The 27,050-nt window shown below is 45.5% G+C and overlaps 1 long non-coding RNA gene across 1 annotated transcript in view; it reads right to left on the bottom strand.

Annotated features, from left to right (window-relative positions):
- Nucleotides 1–14,940: 14,940 nt before the first annotated feature.
- Nucleotides 14,941–27,050, bottom strand: part of LOC139837515 (uncharacterized) — a 101,825-nt gene continuing 89,715 nt past the window's right edge. Inside the window, exons 2-3 of the long non-coding RNA XR_011754000.1 lie at nucleotides 19,040–19,172; nucleotides 14,941–15,244 (exon numbers count right to left, since the gene is read on the bottom strand). This is a non-coding gene — a long non-coding RNA (uncharacterized lncRNA). The remainder of the gene's footprint in view (nucleotides 15,245–19,039; nucleotides 19,173–27,050) is intronic.

Raw genomic sequence — 27,050 nt, forward strand, 5'->3', positions numbered from 1 at the left:
TGATGAAGATGGCGGTGAAGATGGCAGCGGTGTCGATGGAGAAGCCTTCCGGGGGCACTTCCCCGTCCCGGCAGCGTGCCGGAATAGAGACTCCTGTCCCCCAGATCTTGGCTTCGCGATGGCGGCGGCTCTGGAAGGTTTCTGTGGGTTTCGTCGAATGTATCAGGGTTTTCGCGACGAAGGCTTTAAATAGGCGAAGAGGCGGCGCAGGAGGGCTTCTGGGGGGCCCACACCATAGGGCGGCGTGGCCCCCCCTCTGGCCGCGCCAGGGTGTGGTGTGGGGCCCCCAGGGCTTCCCTCTGGCGGCTCTCGGGTGTTCTGGATGGTTCCGGGAAAAATAGGAACCTGGGCGTTGATTTCGTCCGATTCTGAGAATATTTCCTTACTAGGATTTCTGAAACCAAAAACATCAGAAAACAGGAACTGGCACTTCGGCATCTTGTTAATAGGTTAGTTCCAGAAAATGCACGAATATGACATAAAGTGTGCATAAAACATGTAGATAATATCAATAATGTGGCATGGAACATAAGAAATTATCGATACGTCGGAGACGTATCACAGCTCACTAGGGAGTGGCAAGAGGTGGGAAGTTTAGTCCCACATGGAAAGTTGGGAGGAAGTTAGACCACCTTATAAGGTGGGTTGTTCCACCACTAGTAAGTGAGTGAGAATTGGAGTGCTACACGCGCGCTCCTCCTCCTCCTCCTCCTCGACTCGACTCGACTCGACACGTCACGACGCGACGCGACGCGCGCGCTGCGCTCGTGGTGAGTGGATTGAGCCTCGAGCCGAGACTTTCCTTATTTTTTGCAGCTCAGGAAAACGAACAGAGTCCTAGACGGACGCGTCGCAGTTAATCGGTTCAGGTCGCTCCCGGATCGTGGGCTATCTGTAACCGACTCGAAACGTTCGTGCGACGTGGGCGTGGCCCACGTTGCCTAGGGTTTCCCGAGCCTATATAATCTCCTGCCCGGCTACCGCAGAATATATCTAATACACGAGTTAGGGTTTTGCCACCTCTCTCTGCTTGCGCCGCCATCGTAGCCTACTCCATCCCGTGCACCGACGTGCATCGGCGAATGGGAGAGCAGGTCTCCGGAACCGCTCGTCCTTGCGATCATGTACGGGAGAGGGCGAATTAGGTTTTTGGGAAGCGCTCTGCGCGACTGCTCAAGCTCTTCATCACGGGCCGCCTTCCATCCAAGTCGGGCGGTGTTGCCTACCGTCGTCTTCAATACCGTCTACTTCGACCCGTCGTCCCTATCGTCCACAACGTTGTCATCATCAAAGTTACTGCTGCGACATCATCTGCTACACCTCCACCAGATCGGTACGTGCGACATATCTCGATCTGTTTACCGATGGATGCTTTACCGTTTGTGTTGCTGCTACTCATGTTGATTAATGCATCTAGTATGTTCGAGTTTCACATGTTTTTTTGCGGGGCAAACAGGATTGTATTAAATAGTAACAGTGTGATTACAATCCCGAAGGATACGACTCTGGAGCCGCATCTAACCAAACTTCAGTCCTATTTTGAAACATACCAAATCTAGCTAACTCATGACTTGCACTATTCTGCCCTCGAGGAATTTTATTAAACGCTATAATACGCTCAGACTTGATTAGCAGCCTTAGGTCCTCCATCAGATGACTCAAAGTTGACGCATCCCTCGCCGCAGACTTTTCCATCAAAGATAGCTCCAGATTATCAGTCTCCACGATGATATCATTCGTGCAGCCATCAAGGGCCAAGCGGACACCCTCCATGTTAGACTGTATATACGTAGCGTTGTATATGTCTTGTATTGTACCTCTTGGTACCCATATATATATGAGATAGCCACACCCGTATTGGGGTGTCGAGCAGTTCCCAAAACCCTTTGTTTTACATGGTATCAGATTAGGTTACGATGGCTTCCGCTGCCTCCGCCGCCGCCGTGCCACCGATCGCATCGGCTCCTGCCGCCGCCGCCGCTGCGCCGGCTCCTGCTGTCGCTGTGGCCGCCCCGGCTGCCGCTCCTGCCTCGCCCTTCCTCGCCTCCCGGCCGCTCGCCATGTGGTGGCCAACTCCCGGCGTCGCACCTCCGGGTGCCCTAGCTGGGTCGGCCTCCTCATCCGCCGCCGCCGGCCCCGGTGCTGAGGGTGATCCATCGCCGCCGATCGCCCACGGTGGCCTGCCTTCCTCGACCACCGCGCCGTTGCCGCCGTATGGTGGCCCTCTGCCGCCGTCGGCCTACGGCGCCCAGTACGCGCCGATCTACGGCGCCTCTTCGTCGCACTTTGGGGCTCCGTCGCCACCGTCGGGTTGGCCGGCGCCATCTCACGGTGTGCTGCCCTCGCAGCAATACGCTGCGCCGCCCCTGCCGAACTACGCGGCGCATCAGCAGCCGCCCTATGGGGCCGCCTCTACAACGCCCTACGGGGCCCCTGCTGCCCCGATCGTCCCCTACGGCGTCTATCCTGGGGCGATCACCGCCCCTGTGTCATCCATGGAGGTGGCACCGCAGGCGCCGTCCTACGCGCCGCCATCACCGGCTCAGATGGATCCTGCGGCGCCGTCGCCGTTTTACTTCTCGCACCTTCTCCCGCTGAAGCTAACGCCGGATAATTATCTGTCGTGGCGCGCGCAGGTGCTCCCGCTCCTTCGGAGTCGCTACTTGGAGGGGTACGTCGATGGCTCGCTTCCATGTCCACCGCAGTATCACCCGGCGCATCATACATGGGTGGCCCAAGATCAGGCCATCCTTTCTGCCATCCAGTCGTCGCTCACGCCGAGCGTCTCGTCACTGGTTCTCTTCGCCTCTACGTCGCGGGATGCATGGATGGCACTTCACAGCAGCTTCGCCTCCCAGTCACAGGCGCGTGCCCATGCTATTCGCACCGAGCTGGGTGAGACCAAGCTCCATGACAGCAGCATCACGGACTACTTCAACAAGATGGCCGGCCTCGCCGACACACTCGCCTCCATTGGACAGCCGCTTCGCTCCGAGGACTTCACCACCTATGTTCTGAATGGACTTGATGATGACTATGATAATCTCATTGAGAACATCCGTGGCCGCGATGACCCATTGCCGCGCCGTGAGCTTTACTCGCGCCTTCTCGGTCGTGAACAGCGCGTCAAGGTGAAACACGCCTCTCCGAGTTTCTCCGCCGCCAATGCCGCTGCTCGCGGCAAGCCACAGAAGCCGCCAACTGCCGGGGGCAAGCCGGCGCCAGGGCCCCTGCAGCCTCAGCGGTCCGCCGCACCGCCTGTCACGGGTGGTAATCGCCCGCGGGCCTGCTGCTCCTCATGTGGCGCTCAACAGGCGTGTCAGCTATGTGGCCTCGACAACCACATCGCCTCTCGCTGTCATCGGCGCTTCAAGCAAGACTTCCTCGGCATCGGCAACAATGGCAAGGGCAACGACAAGCAGGCTGCCGCTGCTGTGACCGGTCAGGAGCACGGATATACTCCGTCCTATCCCATTGACGCGTCATGGTACATGGACACGGGAGCTACTAATCACCTGACGAGTGAGATGAGTAAGCTCTCCACCCAGGAGCCATATCGCGGTCATGATCAGGTTCGCACCGCCAACGGAGCAGGTATGCGCATCTCACATGTTGGTCAGGCTTCTCTTCTCACACATAACTCTCGTCCCTTGCATCTCCGTAATGTTCTTCGTGTTCCTTCTGCCACACGTAGTTTGTTGTCTATTCCTCAACTTACTCGTGATAATAATGTCCTTGCTGAATTTCATCGTTTTCATTTTTTCATCAAGGATCGGGACACGAGAGCCGTTCTGCTTAGAGGTCGTCTTCGCCATGGCCTATATGCGCTTGATGCGCCCCCTGTGCCACATGCTCCTCAGGTGTTCAGTGGTGTGCGTGTATCCTCTACACACTGGCATGCACGCCTTGGTCATCCTGCTGCTCCCATAGTTCGCCATGTTCTGCATCGTCATGAACTTCCAGTTGTGTCCAATAAAAGTGTAGAGACTATCTGTGATGCCTGTCAGCAAGGCAAGAGTCATCAGCTTCCGTTTTCAGAGTCGAGTCGTGTGGTTAAACATCCTCTTGAGCTTGTGTTTTCTGATGTATGGGGTCATGCCCAAACGTCTGTTAGTGGCCATAATTACTATGTCAGCTTTATTGATGCTTACAGTCGGTTCACCTGGCTTTATCTTATTAAACGCAAATCTGATGTGTTCGACGTTTTTATTCAATTTCAAACACATGTTGAGCGTCTTCTTAAGCACAAAATTCTTCATGTTCAGTCCGATTGGGGGGGTGAATACCACAACCTCAACTCGTTCTTTAATAAGCTTGGGATCTTGCACCGTGTGTCTTGTCCTCATACACATCAGCAGAATGGCACCGCTGAACGTAAACATCGACATCTTGTAGAAACCGGCCTTACCTTGCTCGCCCATGCCTCCGTTCCGTTTCGGTTTTGGAGTGATGCCTTTACCACAGCCTGTTTCTTGATAAATAGGCTTCCCACACGACTTCTACAAATGAAAACCCCCCTTGAACTCTTGCTCAATGAACTCCCAGATTATACGTTTCTTAAGGTTTTTGGGTGTGCTTGTTGGCCTCATCTTCGTCCATATAACAAGCGCAAGCTGGAGTTTCGGTCCAAAAAGTGCGTCTTCCTTGGGTATAGTTCTCTTCACAAAGGGTACAAGTGCCTCCATGTTCCCACGAACCGTGTTTACATATCTCGTGACGTAGTGTTCGATGAGAATGTGTTCCCCTTTTCCGCACTTCCGAACAACACATCTACACCCATACCACCTGTGCCTTCTGTTCCACCGTTGCCTGATCAATTTGTAGATGCTGCATATACTCCTGCGTTGCTTCCTAACCATGCTGCAGGTATCGGACGCGGCGCTCGTCTTGAGCTTCTGGATGATCAGGCGCCGGCTGCGGACGTGGATCATGCCCACGATGCTGTTCCCGTGCATGCCCCATGCATGCCGGGTCCCGCCCCCCAGCCCGTGGCCGACTCGCCCGCCACAGCTGCCTCGCCCGGCCCAGCGCCATCGCCGGGCGCCTCCGTCTTGGCCCCGCGTGGGCCGTCACTGCCTGGCCCGTCACCGCCACGCTCCCCGCCGCTGCTCGAGCCTGGCTCCTCGTCGCCAGGGCTGGCCTCGCCACTCCCTGCGTCTCCCGCCCTCGACTCGTCCTCGCCGTCGTCAGAGCCTGGCTCGTCCTCTCCCGTGCCACCAGCTCCTGTGACTCGTGGACCTCGTACTCGCAGTCAGTCCGGGATTTTTCGTCCCAAGGAGCGCACGGATGGGACTACCGCATGGATTGCTGCTTGTGTGGCTGATGCTAATTCTGATCCTACTGCTGAGCCTCGTCATTTTCAGGCTGCTCTGGGTATTCCCCACTGGCGCACTGCGATGGAGCAGGAATTTCAGGCTTTACTGAAGAATGACACTTGGCGTCTGGTTCCTCCTGTGTCTGGCGTCAATGTTATTGATTCCAAATGGGTGTTCAAAGTAAAGAAGCATGCTGATGGTTCTATTGAACGCTACAAGGCACGCTTAGTTGCCAAGGGTTTCAAACAGAGGTATGGTCTTGATTATGAGGATACTTTCAGTCCAGTTGTCAAGCCTACCACTATTCGCCTGCTGCTTTCTTTGGCTGTTACTCGAGGTTGGTTCCTTCGACAGCTTGATGTCCAGAATGCGTTTCTGCATGGCATTCTTGAGGAGGAGGTCTATATGCGTCAGCCTCCAGGCTTTGTTGATCCTACCCGTCCTCACCACCTCTGTCGCCTTGTTAAGGCTCTGTATGGACTTAAGCAGGCTCCTCGTGCCTGGCATGCCCGACTTGGCTCGGTTCTTCGTGCTCATGGGTTTGTTCCATCCAAGGCTGATACATCACTGTTTCTCCTTCAGCGTCCTGAGGTTACTATGTACCTACTGGTTTATGTTGATGATATCATCCTCATTAGCTCCTCTGATGCTGTTGCTGATCGCCTTGTGTCTGCACTCAGTGGTGATTTTGCTGTTAAGGACTTGGGTGCTCTGCACTATTTCCTTGGTCTGGAGGTCTCACAGTCTTCTGCTGGGCTGACCCTTACACAGCAGAAGTATTCTCTGGACTTGCTGCGCCGTGCTGGTATGTTGCAGTGTAAGCATGCTACCACTCCTATGTCTGCTACTGATCGCATGACTGCTCTTGATGGAGACATTCTTTCGCCTGATGACGCTACTGAGTACCGCAGTCTTGTTGGAGGGCTGCAATACCTCACTATCACCAGACCAGATGTCTCTTATGCAGTCAACCGTGTGTGTCAGTATCTTCATGCACCTCGGACGTCCCATTGGTCAGCTGTGAAGCGTATTTTGCGCTATGTCTCTCTCACTGCCTCGTATGGTTTGCTCCTTCAGCCGGCCCCGTCTTGTGCACTTTCTGCTTTCTCGGATGCGGATTGGGCTGGTAATCCAGACGACAGGCGATACACGGGGGGCTATGCAGTATTCTTTGGTCCTAACTTGATCGCCTGGAATGCTCGCAAGCAAGCTACAGTATCTCGCAGTAGTACTGAAGCTGAATACAAGGCAGTTGCTAATGCTACAGCTGAGCTCATATGGGTACAGGCTTTGTTGAGAGAATTGAGAGTCTCTCAACGTCAGTCTCCAGTTCTTTGGTGTGATAACATCGGCGCTACATACCTCTCTTCCAATCCGGTATTTCATGCCCGAACAAAACACATCGAAGTGGATTATCACTTTGTCAGGGAACGCGTTGCAAAGAAGCTACTTCGTATCAAGTTCATCTCTTCCAAGGATCAACTTGCTGACATCTTCACGAAGCCTCTTCTACAGCCACAGTTTGTAGGTTGTAGGCGCAATCTTAACTTGATTTGTACTTCAGGCCACAGTTAAGATTGAGGGAGGGTGTTAGACTGTATATACGTAGCGTTGTATATGTCTTGTATTGTATCTCTTGGTACCCATATATATATGAGATAGCCACACCCGTATTGGGGTGTCGAGCAGTTCCCAAAACCCTTTGTTTTACACTCCAAACATGCTTGTAGCTCAGACTCGAGTGCCGAGGAACAAAACTTCAAGGATCTGCAGGCCGAAAATATAATGGAGCCATCATCACGCCTCAGGATCATTCCAGCCCCAGCAGAGCCAGTCTGTGCAATATAAGCACCATCTATATTAAGCTTGACCGTACCATTCGGAGGCCTGGACCAAGCCACTGCAGTTGATGGTTGTTGTTGTAGCTTAGTTTCCACTGGCTGACTAGTAGCCCTCTTCCCTTTCACAATTTCTTCAGGTGTGAGCCGACCAATATTGTCGAGGTTTTGGATATAGCTACATATGAAACGCCTAGATCCTTCAATCGCTGGAAGTATCTTATCGTGTGTGACTTCATTGTGAGCATACCATACCCTCCAAGCAATCACCAATATGCGGCCACATATCTCAAGCGGCACTCCCAGCAACCAGGCCTCTAGCCAGTCATCCTGAATAGGATCCACAATCCTCGGTATCGGCCAAATTTCTCTCAGGCCAGCAGCATGTGGGCACTGTATCAAAGCATGTTAGTAGTTGCTGTCATCATGTTTTATATTCTAGAATTAATCATGAAAATTGTGCCTAATTATCCAACAATTATTGATAAAGGGAGTATGTAGGAATACTCAAATTCCAAATCTAGTCAGTCCGCCTAGCCTCCAACATGGTAAATCATCATCACATAAGAAAATTTACTGGGAATCGTGAGTTTTGGGTTTAGTCACCTGGGCGTGGATTGGTTTTGCTATCTAATCTTTTTCACTTGATCTGCTATGCTTTTTCTCATGGCAAATGTTTGAACTTACAGTTCTGATAGATGTAATACGATTTGTAAAGCTTTGCATTTGACGGAGGTGGGAGTTGGCGCTCGTGATGCACCTATGGTATTTCTATCAGTTTTAGTGAAAACCGGTATTTCTATGAGTTTCCGCTGCCCCGCAACTAGTTGCTCCCGCACCCCTTTTTTTTGTGACACTTCCAAGTTTCTAAAAATGCAAACTAAAATTTTAGATATACATTGTGTTGTATCTTGTGTATCTGTGAAGATTTATCCAAAAAATGTTAAAATGTGACCTACACAAAAAAAAACAAATGATGTGTAAATAGTACGTGACACTATTTACGCATGTCTTCTCTTTTTTACACAGGTCACATTCTGACATATTTTCGGATGAAACTTCACAGATGCACAAGATACAACACAATGTTTATCCGAAATTTTAGTTTGCATTTTTTGGAAACTTGGAAGTGTCAAAAAAAAAATTAGGATGCACCCGCAACTAGTTGCGGATATGAGTTCCGCTGCCATCTCTGCTGCCCTAGGACCAAGCAACAATTGGATGGATGACTAGCAAATTAATAGACTCGCCTAATCAAGAAGTAGTTGATTAGCATGCTCTGTATATACTGGGACAGTCCAAGCGAGTTACGGAGAGCATATATACAGACTTGTTTTATTGACTAGGTTTGCAGGCTCTCTAGTCTTGTTTTTATGCCGGAGTACATGTCTATATGGTTAGAATTGTTTGAAGCCATGATAATTAACTATATATAAATATGATACTCAACTACCTGTATTCCTTAATTTCAGTGCCAGTGATCGACGTCATAATTAATCAGCAGCCTTATTACATTCTGAAGTCTCGTCTTTGTCTGTTGCATTGCATCATGTTCGTTTGCATGCAAGTATCAGAAACGTGGGAGTAGATATAACCATATAAATGGAGGAGGAAGAGGACCAACCAACAATTGGATGGATGACTAGCAAGTCGAAAGCTTTAATCGACTCATCTGACCAACGAGTAGTTGATTAGCATGTGGATTAATTAAGCATACTGGGACAGAGTGTAAGCGAGTTACAAACATCATATTGCATACTTGTTTTATCGACTCAGTTCGCAGGCTCTCCAGTCTTCTTTGGCTCACCAATCGGTGTGTAAGTGAAAACATATGCCGGGGGAATGGCGCATCCGTTTCAGGAGACAGTTTGGTCTCGCTGAGACGGTGGAATGGGAGAACCTATGCAGAGAGGTGCAGGCGCTTCCTTCTTTGGCTACGGAGGACAGGGTTTCCTGGGCGCTCGAGAACGATGGGGAGTTTTCGACGCGCTCAATTTACCTAGGTATGTCGCAGGGGGCGACGGTGACCTTCTTTAAGGACGTGTGGCGTACACGTGTGCCCCCCAAGATTAAGATCTTCCTCTGGCAACTGATTAGAGGACGACTTCCCTCTGGGGAACAGCTCGCCAAGAGACACGGACCCTCCAATGGCCTATGTGCTCTCTGTGGGGAATGGGAGGACTGCGATCATATTTTCTTCTCGTGTCTCCTTGCGAGATTCATGTGGGCAGGAGCAAGGGAGCTCCTGCACTGCGATTGGAACCCTGCGGGGGCAGGTGCCTTCATTGCCACATCCCAAAGGCTGTCGGGTAGATTGCGTAGATTAGTGTGGTTTACTTTTGCTGCGCAATGCTGGACTCTTTGGAACATCCGTAATAAACTTGCAATTGAAGGCAAACTTATTGGCAACCCGGCTGATGCTCTATACCAAATGACTATCCATATGCAGAGCTGGAGGGTTCTGGCCAGACCGATGGACAGGGGGCTCCTGGACGTGGCGGTGGGAGACGTCAGCCGACTGTACGCGAGGACTAGGCCGGAGGCGGAAGACCCTGGAGGAGGAGGTTGATCCAGCGCACCACTTATCATAGGCTAGGGTTGGTTTGCGCTTGTTGGCTGTGTCGCGTTCTTTTCGTCTTGTGACCCGGGTGTGGTCTGTGTCTTTGAACTTATGATGGTTGTGTGTGTGAGGAGTTGTAACTTGACTTTTATGCCGTGTGTGGCTTTATATATAAAGCCGGGCCTGGAGGCCTTCCCTTTAAAAAGTGAAAACATATAATTCATTTGCTATAGCCTAAAAGTGTACTACCATCTCTGCTGCCCTGGACCAAGCAACAATTAGATGGATGACTAGCAAGTATAAATATTTAATAGATTCGTCTAATCAAGGAGTAGTTGATTAGCACGCTCAGTATACTGGGACATAGTCCAAGCGAGTTACGGGCAGCATATGCAGACTTGTTTTATTGACTCGGTTTGCAGCTCTCCAGTCTTCTTTTTTAATTTAAAAAAGTACATGGATAGCATTGATTGACGCCATGATAATTAACTATTTATAAATATGATCCTCAACCACCTGTATTTCTTAATTTCAGTGCCAGCGATCGATGTCATAATTAATCAACAGGCCTTATCACATTCTGAAGTCTCGTCTTTGTCTGTTGCATTGCATCATGTTCGTTCGCATGCAAGTGTCAGAACATGGGAGTAGTTATAACCATATAAATGGAGGAGCAAGAGTAGTTGATTAGCATGCGGATTAATTAAGCATACTGGGACAGAGTGTAAGCGCGTTACGAACATCATGTTGCAGACTTGTTTTATCGACTCAGTTCGTAGGCTCTCCACTTTTCTTTGGCTCACCAATCAGTGTGTAAGTGAAAACAGGTACTCCTTCATTTGCTCCAGCCTAAAAGTGTACTACCATCTCTAGGACCAAGCAACAATTGAATGGATGACTAGAAAGTACAAAGATTCAATAGACTCGCCTAATCAATGAGTAAGTTGATTAGCAGGCCTAGTATACTAGAGCAAAGCATAAGCGAGTTACGGACAACATATGAAGACTTGTTTTATTGACTCGGTTTGCAGGCTCTCCAGTCTTCTTTTTTATGTAGGAGTGCATGGTTAGCGTTGTTTAACGCCACTAGATTTAAATGTGCGATTTGGCGCACGATCCCGTGAAATTTGCATCGATTTACAATTTAAATAAGAATGATGAAAATCGGGCGAAAAATGAAAATATGATTTTTAGGTTTTACAAAACAAAGTCGGTAGGATGAAATCAGGACAAAGCACACTAAATCATGAATGGAGTAGCAAACGCTTATTATACACTATATAAAAGGTAATCAATTTACCACATCTCAGATTGATTTAGCCAATGTAGATGGTCTATTTATCTCTGCATCCATCCAATCGTTGCCTGACATGTGCTTTCCATCTTTACTGCAACGTTAAATTAGTGCAATCAGCTGTTTTGCATTTCCCTTTTCTTCAGTCTGAAGGTTACCGGTTACCGGATGCGACGCTGCCTTCGTTTGAATTGCTTTGATTGCTGCCGGTAATCAGGTTTTTACGGTTTTAAAGCGGTGAGTCTTTCACGTTCTGCCACGTTATTTTTTACGGTAAGGTACGTGTCCTCCTCTTGCTTATCGGATAAACTATGCGTGTTTCTAGATTTTCTGTTCTCTTCCGCGTGGAAAGCGAAAAGGCAGCAGCACTTCCCCGGCCGATCGCTCCGTGCGAGTCTGTCGATTTGCCTTCTCTCTGCTTGCCGCTCCGGCGACCGGTGGTAGGGAGTGCCCGAGTGGGATCCCTGTGTTCCGGGTCCAGCCTGTAAATATGTTAGGGCTATGTCTTACCGATGGCTGTAATCCGTCAGCGAGTTGTTCTGATGAGGTTCCCTTCCCCTCGACTACATTCCCTAGGATGGGATCGACGAACCGCCGATGTTGATCACTGGGGGTTGGCAGGGTTAGGACTTTCTCGCCGTTCTTGCGGGACGGCGGTATCTCTCGGTCGCCGCCTTGCTGGAGTTCTCAATCTGGGGTTTCCAGTCGCTGGCGACGGTGCTGCAGCGGCGCCAGCGTTTTCTCCGGCGATGCTGTGAAACCAGTGGGATTGCTGGGCCTCGTGGAGGTGTTGTACAGGAGGTGGTCGTGCGCTGACCTGAATGGTGACGGCGGTGATCGAACTTGAGCAACTGCATCTCTTTTTCTGGGGTGTGGAACTATGGATCCTGGTGACTCCCCCATCGTGACAAACAAGGTTCGACTTGCTTTGAGTTGCAGACAGCGGCAGCGGTGGACAGCCATCAGCTCATCCTGGAGGTTTGCTCTTTCTGTTTTCTTTGGAGATTTTCACTTGATCAGCTTTTGTTGGTACATCGTTTAGTTGATCTGATTGTGTTTTTGGTTCAACAACACTGTGTTTTCTTCCTTGCCTTACCATGTGTGCACTTCTTATTTCTGCAGGTTCCTTATGAGTGGGTGGATGAGTCATGAGTGTACCTAAATGACTAAATCTAACAAATTTTCCCTGGCAAATGTGGAGACGTGACATTGCGAAGCAAGCGTTGTCTATTGTGCATTAGATAAATGATGAAGAGACAAGAGCCATGGATGCTCCTTCAGGTTTCATGTGTATTTTGCGTTCTCAGTACTGATACCGTATGAGATTAGTATTAGAGTTTCTGAAAATGATTCGCCAGAAGGTTCGGCCTCGCAAGGTACAATTGCGTTTCTGTATCTTAATACATTTTAATGGACAAGCCATAAATAGAAGGTACAGGGGAAGAGCCCACCTACTAATGTATCCAAGCATCGTCCTATAGTGTCCCCTGCAGACTGCTACATTTCAACAAGAATATTTGATGCGTAATTTGTTAGCCTTCTTTGAGTCTTTATTTGCTACTCTACATAAACATAGAGGGCATAGCCTGAAAGAAACTGATCAGTTGTCACTAATATGTTCACCAATCTCTTGTGAAACTGAATCGCATATGGTGAGTCTCAATATTTTAAAAATAAACTTAATTAGCTCTAATCTGCTATAGTTGTAGTTAATTATTTTCTTAATGGCAATTTAGGAACCACAAAACATGTATGTGCAACAGTATAACTTCACTCCTTGTGAAACCTGATGACTACAGTCTGGTGCTAATGGTAATAGGACCCATTGTTGGTGCCTCTTACTCATTTGTTTTTGAACTAGAACTTGGGTTTAGTTGGTTATTTGTTGTTTCACCCAATCCAAAGATTGTGTTCCACCATATCGGTAGTGCTGAATAGTATTGTATGTAAGGATGCAGATTGTCCCACTAGATCCTCTATTAGGAGAGTGTGTAAGTAAGTATGGCACTGACAAAACCACTCCCTGTGTGATGCATTGCTTTTCCGTTTTCCATTTTCCCTGTTTGGCCGCTCAGTGTGTTTTTTGTTAACCTTCAGATTCACATAAGTCAGTCATGCCTTAGATTTATGTGCATATTCATATAACTTGCAAGTAATACCTTCTTCTCTCCTCCATGCATTTTCTTATATTTCAGATGTACACTAATCGACTCGTGAGTGCAGATTTTACTCACCCGTTCAGATAATCTTGGTAATATTGTCAGCAATTTTCTAATGAAACCAAATTCAGGTGGTTCCATCAATACCTGATCGTCCTTCCTCATTATTAAAGAATGACATAGCATATTTTGAAGTGATAAAAAATTCCCTGTGAAACTTGGAGAGTGCCTTTCAGGGAAAAACATGGTTAATCATGTTAACATCTGTGCTTCGCGCTCGGGTCAACCATCAGATCAGTATGGCAGGGCTAATGCAGGTAAGAAAAATTCTTGCTCTATTTCTACAAACCTAATTATTTTCTCTTTGGTAAAATAACTACCAATGAAACATCGCATCTTCATCAATGCATGAATCTCCTGGTATTCTAGCTTCTGGTGTTTATCTGTTTTTCCCAGGGGATCCAATAAATTATTAAGTGTCACATGTCCTATGCTTTCGTATGTCTGCTGCTATGAGCGCCTAAAAGGGAAATTCTAATATTATGGCTATCGTAACGGTTAAAATCATATCCATATATTAAGTAAATTGTTCTATTGGATTAATTTGACAGTGTATCTGTTTCAGGAATTATCTTATTTTATTGGAACTTATCATTTTTGTATGCATTGTCTTATATTACTGTACTCAAGATTTACCTTAAATAGGAATAATGTGCCTTTTTGTTGTCAGCGTGTTGCTGCTGAATCAAGAGCAGTAGCTGCATTGACATGCTACCTCATTGCTTAACGTTTAGTTTTCTGCTTGCTGATTTTTGTTTGTATTATCCTGCTATTTGAGATGCTTCTTCTCTGTTGCTGTGTCTGATACTTTCATGTGGGTGCTTACATACCAGAGGTTCGTCTTGCCAAGCTGCTGGTTGGCTGTTCTGAAGGTACTCCCTCCGTTCTTTTTTAATTGACTCAAATTTAGTACAAAGTTGTACTAAATCTGAGTCAATTAAAAGAGAACGGAGGGAGTAGCTATTTTCTTCCTCTTTCCCTATTATACATTCGCTCGGTCACTCTTCTTTTTCTCTTACTTTGTTTCCCAACTTGCAAGCAAATTGGGAGCATTTGAGACATAGGCAAGGATATGATCCTTAGAGAACTAGCCAGGAAAGTATCAGGAAGACAAAACCCATGAGAGTAATAAGGAAGGTGACACGTTTGCAGCATGCTGAGGTAAAATAGACTGTATGGAACGAAACATGAAAATGTAAGGCCGTTCTTTGCATCATTGGTCCCTCAGTGGTGAAAGATATTCTCGATCCATGCGGCCTTGCTGATGTGGTAATTCGGGCCAAAAGCAGGCATGATCAACAAATATATACAGTGCAGGAACGGTTATTGATCAACTATATATATGTAGTATGCTGAAAGTAATTACTACAGAAAAATGCATCATGCCATTCACTTGCTGATGTAGTATGTCTTCCAGTTAAGGAGTTCGGTGGCAATTCACTTGTGGACTGATCTGTTATAAATATGCTCCTATATTCTCATCCTTTTGAAGACCAAAAGAACAAAATATGATTTGAAAAGATTAAATCCTATCTTACATGCGCACATTTCATATTCTTGCACATTACAATGTCTTACCTCCTGAATTCTCCCTTCTTCCGTCCACGGGCGCGGCGCCGCGCCTATGCTTCCTAGTATACAATCAAGAAAAGAGGAAATAGAGCAATATTTTGGGGCTTTTCATGGCTCGCGGCTCCCGTAAACAGTTTGTAAAGTACTATATTAAGCATCTATAGATATCGACGGTAATAAAACATCAAATGAAAAAAAAACTATTCGATAGGTAAAAACACTATGTAAACTGTCATTAGTACGACATGTCAAAGGTTGTTGGTTGTATAGTCAGACTTCTCCATCGAAATGGTGTTTATGACATGTTGTCGGAGAGAATGTCACCGGCACTTCTTCCTTCGCCCTTGGTGGGTATGGTGTTGTGAATGGCTTTGGAAACTGCATACGGTGAACGCCGCCTTGATCATGACCCTGGATGGAATCTCACCGACATCCATAGCTTAAACCTGGTATGAAAGGACCGGAGATCATATCAGCTAAGCGTAAAAGTTTGTGATCAGGAGCCCGCCTTGGCATATGGGTTCCCCATCTTTGGTAAACAATTTGGCAATCGCTATATTAATTGTGCATAAAAATATAAAACTAACTAAGCTATAAATGAAGAACACACATGACTTACTCATTCCAAAATGAAATATATAAGCAACTGGTATCCTTGGATTCAATTCTTAAATGGTAATTAGAAAACGAAATGTAAATGAAAATGGTACACTCTTATGTTCCAGATAGACATGTAGCAATGTGTTTGTGGCTGTGTTTCTAAAACAATTAATTTCTCCTTGTGCATTGTGTGTAGCGATGTAACAAATAGAACTCAACTTAGTAAAAAACTGATGGGTCTGGCTCACTTCTAAGAACAGAGGTATGTAAGTCACAACTTTGCCCCGTTCTTTTGCCTTTTGGAGACATCCTGAGCTTTGCCCTGCTGTAGCAACCTAAAACACCAGAGCATGACCATCTATCGGATTTTTATTGTACAACCCATATCCCTCTTTTACAGAGCATGCATCAGACGCTATTTCTTGGAACAGTAGAACTGTCTACTGATACGTCTCAAACGTATCTATAATTTCTTATGTTCCATGCTACTTTTATGATGATACTCACATGTTTTATACACATTATATGTCATTATTATGCATTTTCCGGCACTAACCTATTAACGAGATGCCGAAGAGCCGATTCTTGTCGTTTTCTGTTTTTGGTTTCAGAAATCCTAGTAAGGAAATATTCTCGGAATTGGACGAAATCAACGCCCAGGGGCCTATTTTTACACGAAGCTTCTAGAAGACCGAAGAGAAGACGAAGTGGGGCCACGAGGCGCCGCCACACTAGGGCGGCGCGGCCCAGGGGAGCCCGCGCGGCCCTAGCGTGTGGGGCCCCCGTGAGCCCCCCGACTCTGCCCTTCCGCCTACTTAAGCCTCCGTCAATAATAGCCCCAGTACCGAGAGCCACGATACGGAAAACCTTCCAGAGACGCCGCCGCCGCCAATCCCATCTCGGGGGATTCAGGAGATCGCCTCCGGCACCCTGCCGGAGAGGGGAATCATCTCCCGGAGGACTCTACACCGCCATGGTCGCCTCCGGATTGATGTGTGAGTAGTTCACCCCTGGACTATGGGTCCATAGCAGTAGCTAGATGGTTGTCTTCTCCTCATTGTGCTATCATTGTTAGATCTTGTGAGCTGCCTATCATGATCAAGATCATCTATCTGTAAAGCTACATGTGCGTTTGTTGGGATCCGATGAATAATGAATACTATGCTAGGTTGATTATCAATCTATCTATGTGTTGTTTATGATCTTGCATGCTCTCCGTTGCTAGTAGAGGCTCTGGCCAAGTCATTGCTTGTAACTCCAAGAGGGAGTATTTATGCTCGATAGTGGGTTCATGCCTCCATTGAATCTGGGGGAGTGACAGCAACCTCTAAGGTTATGGATGTGCTGTTGCCACTAGGGATAAAATATCAATTCTATATCTAAGGATGTATTTGTTTATTACATTACGCACCATACTTAATGCAATTGTCTGTTGTTTGCAACTTAATACTGGAAGGGGTTCGGATGATAACCTGAAGGTGGACTTTTTAGGCATAGATGCATGCTGGATAGCGGTCTATGTACTTTGTCGTAATGCCCAATTAAATCTCACACTACTCATCATATCATGTATGTGCATTGTTATGCTCTCTTTATTTGTCAATTGCCCAACTGTAATTTATTTACCCAATATGCTATTTCTTATGGGAGAGACACCTCTAGTGAACTGTGGACCCCGGTCCATTCTTTTACATCGAATACAATCTACTGCAATACTGTTTTTTACTGTTTTCTGCAAACAATCATCTTCCACACTATACATCTAATCCTTTGTTACAGCAAGCCGGTGAGATTGACAACCTCACTGTCACGTTGGGGCAAAGTAATTTGGTTGTGTTGTGCAGGTTCCACGTTGGCGCCAGAATCCCTGGTGTTACGCCGCACTACACTCCGCCGCCATCAACCTTCAACGTGCTTCTTGGCTCCTACTGGTTTGATAACCTTGGTTTCTTACTGAGGGAAAACTTGCTTCTATATGCATCACACCTTCCTCTTGGGGTTCCCAATGGACGTGTGCATACACGCTATCATCTACCCAATTTCTTGACCTTGCAAGATCTGCAAGAACCCAACAAATTCACCAAAGCCTACAATTTTGTGTATTAGTAAGGAATATCGAACCATCGGAACGTTCAAATTATGTGGCCCGAGCTGGCTGAGGAGAATATGTAACACGATGAGTTCCATAAGTCATCAATTCTCGACCTGGCAAGACCCTGGGGAGCTTACCAGCTACCACGGAGTCAGACGACCATTTATAAATACACTTTTGACTGCTTATTGTAATAACCGATTCGTTGGTTTCTATTAAGAAATATAAAACTCTATACAACTAAATTATATAAGTATTGTAAATATGCCAACATGTACTAAATATCATATAGCTTTCTCCATTTCCTCCGGTGAACAAATATCACTTTATAGGCACCTTCTTTTATTTGTGAGATAATATGGGATATATTTCTCATCTGACAATGTCGAGGGGCGGCTTGAATTTTGCAAAGTCATATTAATGCTAAAATATTTAATTGGAACTCGATAAAAATAAGTATATTCGGAGTATTCTTCTAACCAATATAATTTTGATTATCTAAAAAATTAATGAGTTCAGGCAGTGAAAAAAAAGCCCAGAAGGTGCACTGTTTAGTACAACCTCTTGTCTCTAGCTAGTTGTGAAGCTTCCGCACAAATATATAGAGCGTGTAGCAATTGATACTAAAATAAACTCATTTTCTTTAGTCCACCCAAATATATTGTTTGCTACTGATCTACAAACTCTAGCAAACAAACTAGTCTGCATAGATAGAGAACACGTTCACACCCATATTATGTGAATGCTGAACTCATAATATTATAACCGGTTATATTGAGTTGGACAACCATTTTTAATTTTCTATTTCTTTAACTCAAGTTCATTTTTAATCTATAGCCAGCCTATGTGCCCCAAGCTTGTGGTCGACATATCGGTAAAGGTTGAGAAAAATATTTGTAGAGATATGGAGCAGAGGACAAACCTGATGAAATTCAGAAACTTAACTAAGTCCAAATGACTAATTACTTGGGCTGCCTACCTCTATATAGTTTCCTTGTCAGGCACCTGAAATTTTTCAGTGGCTGGCAAACAAGTAACTTTTTTTAGTTCAAAAGAGTGTAACAAACAGAATGTCAGCTAATGTTTGACCTTACTTTCCATCTTATGTAGCAATGCATACATAGTCCATAAATAAAATAATATGCAACTAAATCTGAAATTAAGGAGGTCGGAGTACCATGGTAATGAAAATATAGATAGTGGATTACTTCATATTCAAGGCTGGTATTGGTTTGAGCTGCATTTTATTATTATGTTCTCAATGTTATCACATTTACTAATTAGGTCTCGTTTTGATGTTCTGCAAATAAAGAATGATGGAAGTTGAATGGAATTTTGGCAACTTCCGTTCAAAGCAATGTACAAAATGAGCTCCATGGTGAAAATCCAATGATTACATTCATGTAAAATTAGGGAAGTATGGAGCAAATTGGCCGTACAAAGCAGCCACGTCCACTTGAGGCGTTGAAGCTAATTGGCCGTAGCTGTGAACACCGGTCTCTACGTGGTATCAAGACGGAAAGCAATCAAGAGGGAAATAGAAGCTAACCTGCAAAGGCTTCCGCGACGTGCGATGAAGACTCCAGCAAAATAAAATAATAATAGATAATCCAGAACGATCTTAAGGACCGGAATAATAAAGATGTGATAGAGCTGTAGGCAAGAACTTATTTGTATGGCACCTGGAAAATAAAAAAAATACTCAATCAAAGTGATGAAGCAAGCAAATACTAATACTTTTTTCGTAAATTCATGAAAACATGTAAATACGTGGCTGGCCAGCTGAACATTCGAGCTCCACGCTAGAAATTTCCATCTAGGAAGAGCAGTATCGTTTCCCAACAAAGATTACTGTATGCAACTTTTTATATATTTATAACAGGCCGGCAATACATTCTATCATTTATAGAAGTGAGATATTAAATTCGTATATGTAATAAGTTTTCAGAATTGAGAACTGAACATGTAAGATAAATAACAAATCTACGTATGCAACGGAACTTCTTGGACATGCCAAACAATGCATTCTTCAGAGAGCAGATACAAGCCATAATCATTTATTAAGTTTGATCAAACCCCGTTGTTGTGGGTATACTTCATGGGTGTACCATTGACAATGCCTAGATTCAGCAAGTCCGGGTGGCCCATAGTTGGTGATGTGGCATGTGGCCCATCGGGCGGCCTAGTTGCTGTTGATCCTGAAGGATGAAGTCCAGCCCAGGAGAAGGAAGCCGGATCCAACCGACCTTTGGAGGAACCTGGATCCATGGAGGCCCATGAGGAACCCGAATCCGGTACGACGTATAAGGGAAGGCGGATCCTTGACGTACACGGCAAGACAATGTACCGTAGTTAGGCAACCTGTAATCTGGCTAGGACTCTCCATGTAAACCCTAGATCCGTGCGCCTTTATAAGCCGGATCCCGTGAGCCCTAGAGGCAAGACAACCACAACTCATTGTAACAACACGAAAGCGTCCAGATAATTCTAGACAAGCAGCAGTAGACCCTGTCATCGTGCAGGTGTTCCGAAGCTGGGTAAATCGCGTACCACCGTCCCGTGTGCACTCCGCCCTATGGCCCCTACTTCTTCTCCCCCTCGTGAGGATCCCTCCTCCGAGGCACCGTCGATTAGGCAACGACAGTTGGCGCTCACCGTGGGGCCTGCGGCGTCTGGAGGCCGGAACCGGGAGGGTTCTGCCATGGGAAGCTACGACGACACCATCGCTGTGGGGCGCGTCCTTTACGCCGGAAACCTTCCGATCGTCCCACCGGACGAGTGCTGGATTCCGGCCAAGACAAACCCCGTCAAGCTCTCCATCGTCCCAGTCGGTGGCATACACATCTTCATCGGCGAAACCGTTGATTCCGACGGAAACGCCCTGGTAAGTAACGCTGACGCGGCCGCCGCTGAGCAGGACGCAGTCGCGAAGATCCGATCTGAGACGCAGGAACCTCCCAAGGAAGATTCCGCCTTAGATCTGGAAAAATCAAAGCCCACCCAATCCGCCCTGAGCAGGAAACAAAGGTGGAAGACCAAAACAGATCCGCCTGGGTCTCCCAGGTGTTAGAGAAGCAAAGGTGTCACTTCGTACACTTCTTGGCCCATACCACCGGAACCGCCCCTCAAGGAGTTGGAGCTGGTCCCGAGCAGGTCGAGGCACCAGAAAATAGCGCAGCTCCGGATCAGCAGGAGGCTGTCGGAGAAAGCGACACTCCGGGTGAAGAGTAGATTCTGGGTAATCTAAGCCCAATTTCCGGGGATTCCCCCTCCATGAATACTGAAGAGTTCGATCGCAAGGTGTCGGAACTCGGATATGGTGAACATTCTGAAGTTGAATCCGCCCAGCCTAAACAGGTTCTTGCAACTTTGGGGGCGCTGGATCAGCGACATTCTGAGGACAACACTTTTTCCGACCCTCAGCCATCCCATGCTGGATCTCCGCTCTCGCGGGAACGTCCGCACAGGGAAATGCTGTCCCCAGAAGAACTGGTCGAACAGGCAGGCATGGATGCAGTCGCACATTCGGATATCCTCAACAAACCCATAACCCCTGAAGATGCAGCAGATCCGGAGGCTCTAGAAGCTAAAAGGCAGGAGATGTTGGCAACAGCCAAAAAATTCGCCACCACCGCAGCCGCAATGCTGGAAGAAAGGAAAGAGGCCGCACACTTCATGGATAATTTCCTCCAGCGGGAACGTGATACGTCCAAAACGTATCTACTTTCCCGAACACTTTTGCTATTGTTTTGCCTCTAATTTGTGTATTTTGGATACAACTAACACGGACTAACGCTGTTTTCAGCAGAACTGTTCTGGTGTCTCGTTTTTGTGCAGAAATCCAACTTTCGGGAAAATCCTCGGAATTTATGCAGAAGGCCCTATTTTCCCAGAATACTGACGGAGCCAGAAGGACAAGTAAGGTGGAGGCCCGAGGGCCCCACACCATAAGGCGGCGCGGCCTAGGGGGGCCCGCGCGGCCCTATGGTGTGGCCCCCTCGGCCGGCCTCCGACGCCCTCCTTCGGACTACTTATCGGCCTCGACCTAAAAACGCACAGAGAGAAGTCGAAGTCGCAAGAAACCCTCCAGAACGCCGCCACATCGCGAAACTCCGTCTCGGGAGCCAGAAGTCTCCGTTCTGGCACTCCGCCGGGACGGGGAATTGGAGGAGATCATCGCCATCATCACCGCCAACGCCTCTCCATCAACCAGCCATGTTTCCCCCATCCATGAGTGAGTAATTCCCCCGCTGTAGGCCGAAGGGGATGGTAGGGATTGGATGAGATTGGTCATGTAATAGCATAAGATTGTTAGGGCATAGTGCCTAGTGTCCGTAATTGGTACTTTGATGATATTGTTGCAACTTGCTATGCTTAATGCTTGTCACTAGGGCCCGAGTGCCATGATCTCAGATCTGAACATGTTATTGTTTCATCATGATATTCATTGTTTTATGATCTTACCTGCAAGTTGTATACACATGTCGCTGTCCGGAACCAATGGCCCCGAAGTGACAAGAATCGGGACAACCGGAGGGGATGGTAGTGATGTGAGGATCACATGTGTTCACGGAGTGTTAATGCTTTGCTCCGGTACTCTATTAAAAGGAGTACCTTAATATCCAGTAGATTCCCTAGAGGCCCGGCTGCCACCGGCTGGTAGGACAAAAGATGTTGTGCAAGTTTCTCATTGCGAGCACGTACGACTATATATGGAACACATGCCTATTGATTGATTAGTACTTGGACACCGTTTTATTATTATCTGCAAATGCCCTGCTATGATTGTTACATGAGTTTCTCTCATCCATGCAACGCCCGTTCATCCGTCCCCGTGCCTACAGTATTTCAATCCTGCTGTTTACTAAAATCACTATTGCTGTCTTTGTTACTCTGCTGCTGTTATTTCACTACTGCTACGGCTATAAAACTGTTACTACTGATAAACTCTTGCGAGCTAGTCTGTTTCCAGGTGTAGCTGAATTGACAACTCCGCTGTTAAGGCTTTCAAGTATTCTTTGTCTCCCCTTGTGTCGAATCAATAAATTGGGTTTTACTTCCCTCGAAGACTGCCGCGATCCCCTATACTTGTGGGTTATCAAGACTATTTTCTGGCGCTGTTGCCGGGGAGCATAGCTTTATTTGGAAGTTCACTTGGATTGATATTGTTCGTTGCAAATTCTCCATCATGGGTAAACCTCGCGATACTAAGGTTGCCATATTACCATCCACTACAAGAAAAGGTACAACTCTGAGTACCTCTGCTGCTCTTGATTCACCATCTGTGATTGATAAACTTGTTTCACCGCCACATGCTTCACATGCGGGCACTTCTGCTGAATCTGAAAACTCTCATAATATTGATAATATTTCTGCTGTGCTTGATGATAGTGGTTCATTGGGATCTTTTCTAGATGCTACAATTGCTAGGTCTAGACAAATTGAAAATACTGAAACTCCTAATGAAAATGCTACTACACCTGTTAATTCACCTGAACTTGATTATTCTAGTGATGATCCTGATGAAGATTATGTGGAGCTTAATGATGATTTTATTGAAAAATGCAATGCTACTACTGATACGTCCAATTTGCATCACTATTTTATATCATAATTTGTTGTTATTCATTGATATATTTCATATTGGGACACAATACTTATGTTATTTCATCTATTTTGCATGTTTCATCATTATTGGAGGATCAAGCACCGGAGCCAGGATTCTGCTGGAAAAAGCACCGTCAGAACGCAATATTTCGGAAGATCAACTGTGGAAGGAAATTATACCAAAAATCCTATTTTTCAAGATGACGAAGGAAGCCAGAAGGAGGAGCTGAGAAGGCCCAAGGTGGGGCTGGACCACGAGCCGGCGCGGCCCATGGCCTGGCCGCGCCACCATGTGGTGTGGGGGCCCCACAGCCCCTTTCGCCTCCTTTTCTTCGCGAAACCCTTCGTCCCGAAAACCTAAGCTCCAGAGGGTACCTCACGAAGAGTTACAGCCGCCTCTGCGGGGCAGAGAACACCAGAGAGAAAAGAGCTCTCCGGCGGGCAGGAATCCGCCGGGGAAATTCCCTCCCGGAGGGGGAAATCGACGCCATCGTCACCGTCATCGAGCTGGACATCATCTCCATCACCATCATCATCATCTTCATCATCATCACCGCCATCTCCGCCGCAGCACCTCGTCACCGCCGTAGCAATTTGGGTTTGATCTTGATTGTTTGATAGGGGAAACTCTCCCGGTATCTATTTCTACTTGTTGTTGATGCTATTGAGTGAAACCATTGAACCAAGGTTTATGTTCAGATTGTTATTCATCATCATATCACCTCTGATCATGTTTCATATGATGTCTCGTGAGTAGTTCGTTTAGTTCTTGAGGACATGGGTGAAGTCTAAATGTTAGTAGTGAATTATGGTTGAGTAATATTCAATGTTATGATATTTAAGTTGTGGTGTTATTCTTCTAGTGGTGTCATGTGAACGTCGACTACATGACACTTCACCTTTATGGGCCTAGGGGAATGCATCTTGTACTCGTTTGCCAATTGCGGGGTTGCCGGAGTGACAGAAACCTGAACCCCCGGTGGTATATCGATGCAGGAGGGATCGCAGGATCTCAGAGTTTAAGGCTGTGGTTAGATTTATCTTAATTACTTTCTTGTAGTTGCGGATGCTTGCAAGGGGTATAATCACAAGTATGTATTAGTCCTAGGAAGGGCGGTACATTAGCATAGGTTCACCCACACAACACTTATCAAAACAATGAAGATTAATTAGCCATATGTAGCGAAAGCACTAGACTAAAATCCCGTGTGTCCTCGAGAACGCTTGGTCATTATAAGTAATCAAACTGGCTTGTCCTTTGTGCTAAAAAGGATTGGGCCACTCGCTGCAATTATTTCTCTCGCATTTTACTTACTTGTACTTCATTCATCTGTTACATCAAAACCCCCTGAATACTTGTCTGTGAGCATTTTCAGTGAATCCTTCATCGAAACTGCTTGTCAACACCTTCTGCTCCTCGTTGGGATCGACATTCTTACTTATCGAAGATACTACGATACACCCCCTATACTTGTGGGTCATCAACTACTGATGCAAGAAAAATTAAAAAGTTGCTTGCAGAACATGCTGTTAGATATAAACTGTCTCCTGATCCTAAATTTGCCACATCTCCTATAAACATTAAGGATAAAGATTATGATTTTTCTCTTGATCTATCTCATATAGCTATTGTTGAGAAAACACCCTTTTGTGGTACTGAAAAAGAAAGTGCTGTTGAACACATGATTGAGTTATCTACTCTAAGTAGCTTGTTTTCTGATGATGTTAAGAAGCGTACTTACTTTGTTGCTAAAATCTTTCCATTCTCATTAAAGGATGACGCTAAAACTTGGTATAATAGTTTGCCACCTGATTCTATTAAAAGTCCAAAAGAATTGCTTGATGTTTTCTTCCGTAAATACTTTCCTGCTAGTGCTCAACATATTGCTTTGCAGAGAATTTATAATTTTGACCAGGGAGATGGAGAGAAATTGCCTGAGGCTTGGGCGAGATTTTGCTCTCTTATTAGAGCTCGGCCTGATCATGATTTGGAAAAGCATGATTTACTTGATATATTTTATAGTGGACTAACCATTGAGTCTAGGGCATACCTGGATAGTTGTGCTGGTTGTGTTTTCAGGAAAAGAACTCCAGGCAATATTTGAAGAATTATTGGCTAAAATAGGCCGGAATCATGATGATTGGACTACGCCTGACCCAACTCCAACGCCAATATTAAAGAAGAGGGGTTTAATTAAATTGAATGATGAAGATATGAGGGAAGCCAAGAAGTCTCTCAAGGAGAAAGGTATTAAATCTGAAGATGTGAAGAATTTTCCTCCCATAGAAGATATATGTGAGATAATTCCCCCTTCATCCATGATTGAGGTAAACTCCCTTCAACGCTTTACTAGGGAAGACATTCCGTATTCGAAACCTCCTGCACAATGCTTAGATGAGTTTGATAATTATATTATTAAGCAAGAAAATTTTAATATGAGAGTAGAGAATCATTTAATGGAAAATTCTCGAGCTATTATTGAATTGCATGATATTGTAGAGAGAACCTCCAATGATGTTAAGATGCTTGCTAAACATTTTCATATGGTTCAAACTCAAATTGATCAACTCACTAAAGTGCAAAATGACTTGTTGGGGAATAATTCTAACGAAAAACATGCTTATGAAGTAACAACTAGAGGCGGTGTTTCTACTCAGGATCCTTTATATCCTGAGGGACATCCCAAAAGAGTTGAACAAGATTCTCAACGAAACTAAAACTAGTGCTCCATCTAAGAAAAAGAAAAAGAAACATAAGAATGTTGTAGAATCCTCTGAACCTGTTAATGATCCTAATAGCATTTCTATTTCTGATGCTGAAACTGAAAGTGGTAATGAACATGATAAAGATAATGATAAGAATGATACTCCTGATAAAGAAGAGGTTGAAGAAGAACCTGAAAAGCATGTTAAAAACAAAAAGTACACTAAAGAAGATTTTATTGCTGAGAAACATGGTAATGAAAGAGAACCTTGGGTTCAAAAGCAAATGCCCTTTCCTGCTAAGAAACTAAAATCAAAGGAAGAAGAACACTATAATAAATTTTGTGATTGGATGAAACCTTTATTCTTGCAAATCCCTTTGACTGATGCTATTAAATTGCCACCTTATTCAAAGTATATGAAAGATATTGTTACTAACAAAAGGAAAATCCCCAATGAGGAAATTTCCACTATGCTTGCTAATTACTCTTTCAATGGCAAAGTTCCAAAGAAGTTGGGCGATCCAGGTATACCTACTATTCCTTGTTCTATTAAGAATAATTATGTTAAAATTGCTCTATGTGACTTGGGAGCCGGTGTTAGTGTTATGCCTTTTTCTCTTTATAAGAGACTTTACTTAGATAAGTTGATACCTACTGATATATCTTTGCAAATGGCTGATAAATCTACTGCTATTCCTGTTGGTATATGTGAGGATGTTCCTGTTCAAGTTACTAATAACTGCTTGATATTAACTGATTTTGTTGTGTTGGAAATGCCTGAAGATGATAATATGTCTATTATTCTTGGGAGACCTTTTCTTAACACCACAGGGGCTGTTATTGATTGCAATAAAGGAAAGGTTACTTTCAATGTTGATGATAGGGAGCATACCGTTTATTTCCCCAAGAGGATTGAGAAAGCGTGTGGAGTTAATACTATTTCTAATGTGAGAACTATCAAAGTGGGAACTATTGATTGTCCTATATATGAGCCTAAAGAAGAATATCAAACTCTCGTGATTGGGTCCATATCAATACAATTCAAGGTAACATGATTGATTTGAGGTTTATTTCTTCTTATGCTATGTAAAATTTATTTGGTGGCAAGACTTGATCAACCTTGTTAACAAATACTTTTTATATGCATAGAGGAGGTAAACAACATCTCTTTCTTCCTCCACTTGCTCTAGTTGCTGTAGCACTTTTAATTTGCAAAGTTCCTTAGTTAATTGGAGATTTCAAAATTTT

This window comes from Lolium perenne, chromosome 3 (assembly GCF_019359855.2).
Source record: "Lolium perenne isolate Kyuss_39 chromosome 3, Kyuss_2.0, whole genome shotgun sequence".
NCBI classification, from domain to species: domain Eukaryota; kingdom Viridiplantae; phylum Streptophyta; class Magnoliopsida; order Poales; family Poaceae; genus Lolium; species Lolium perenne.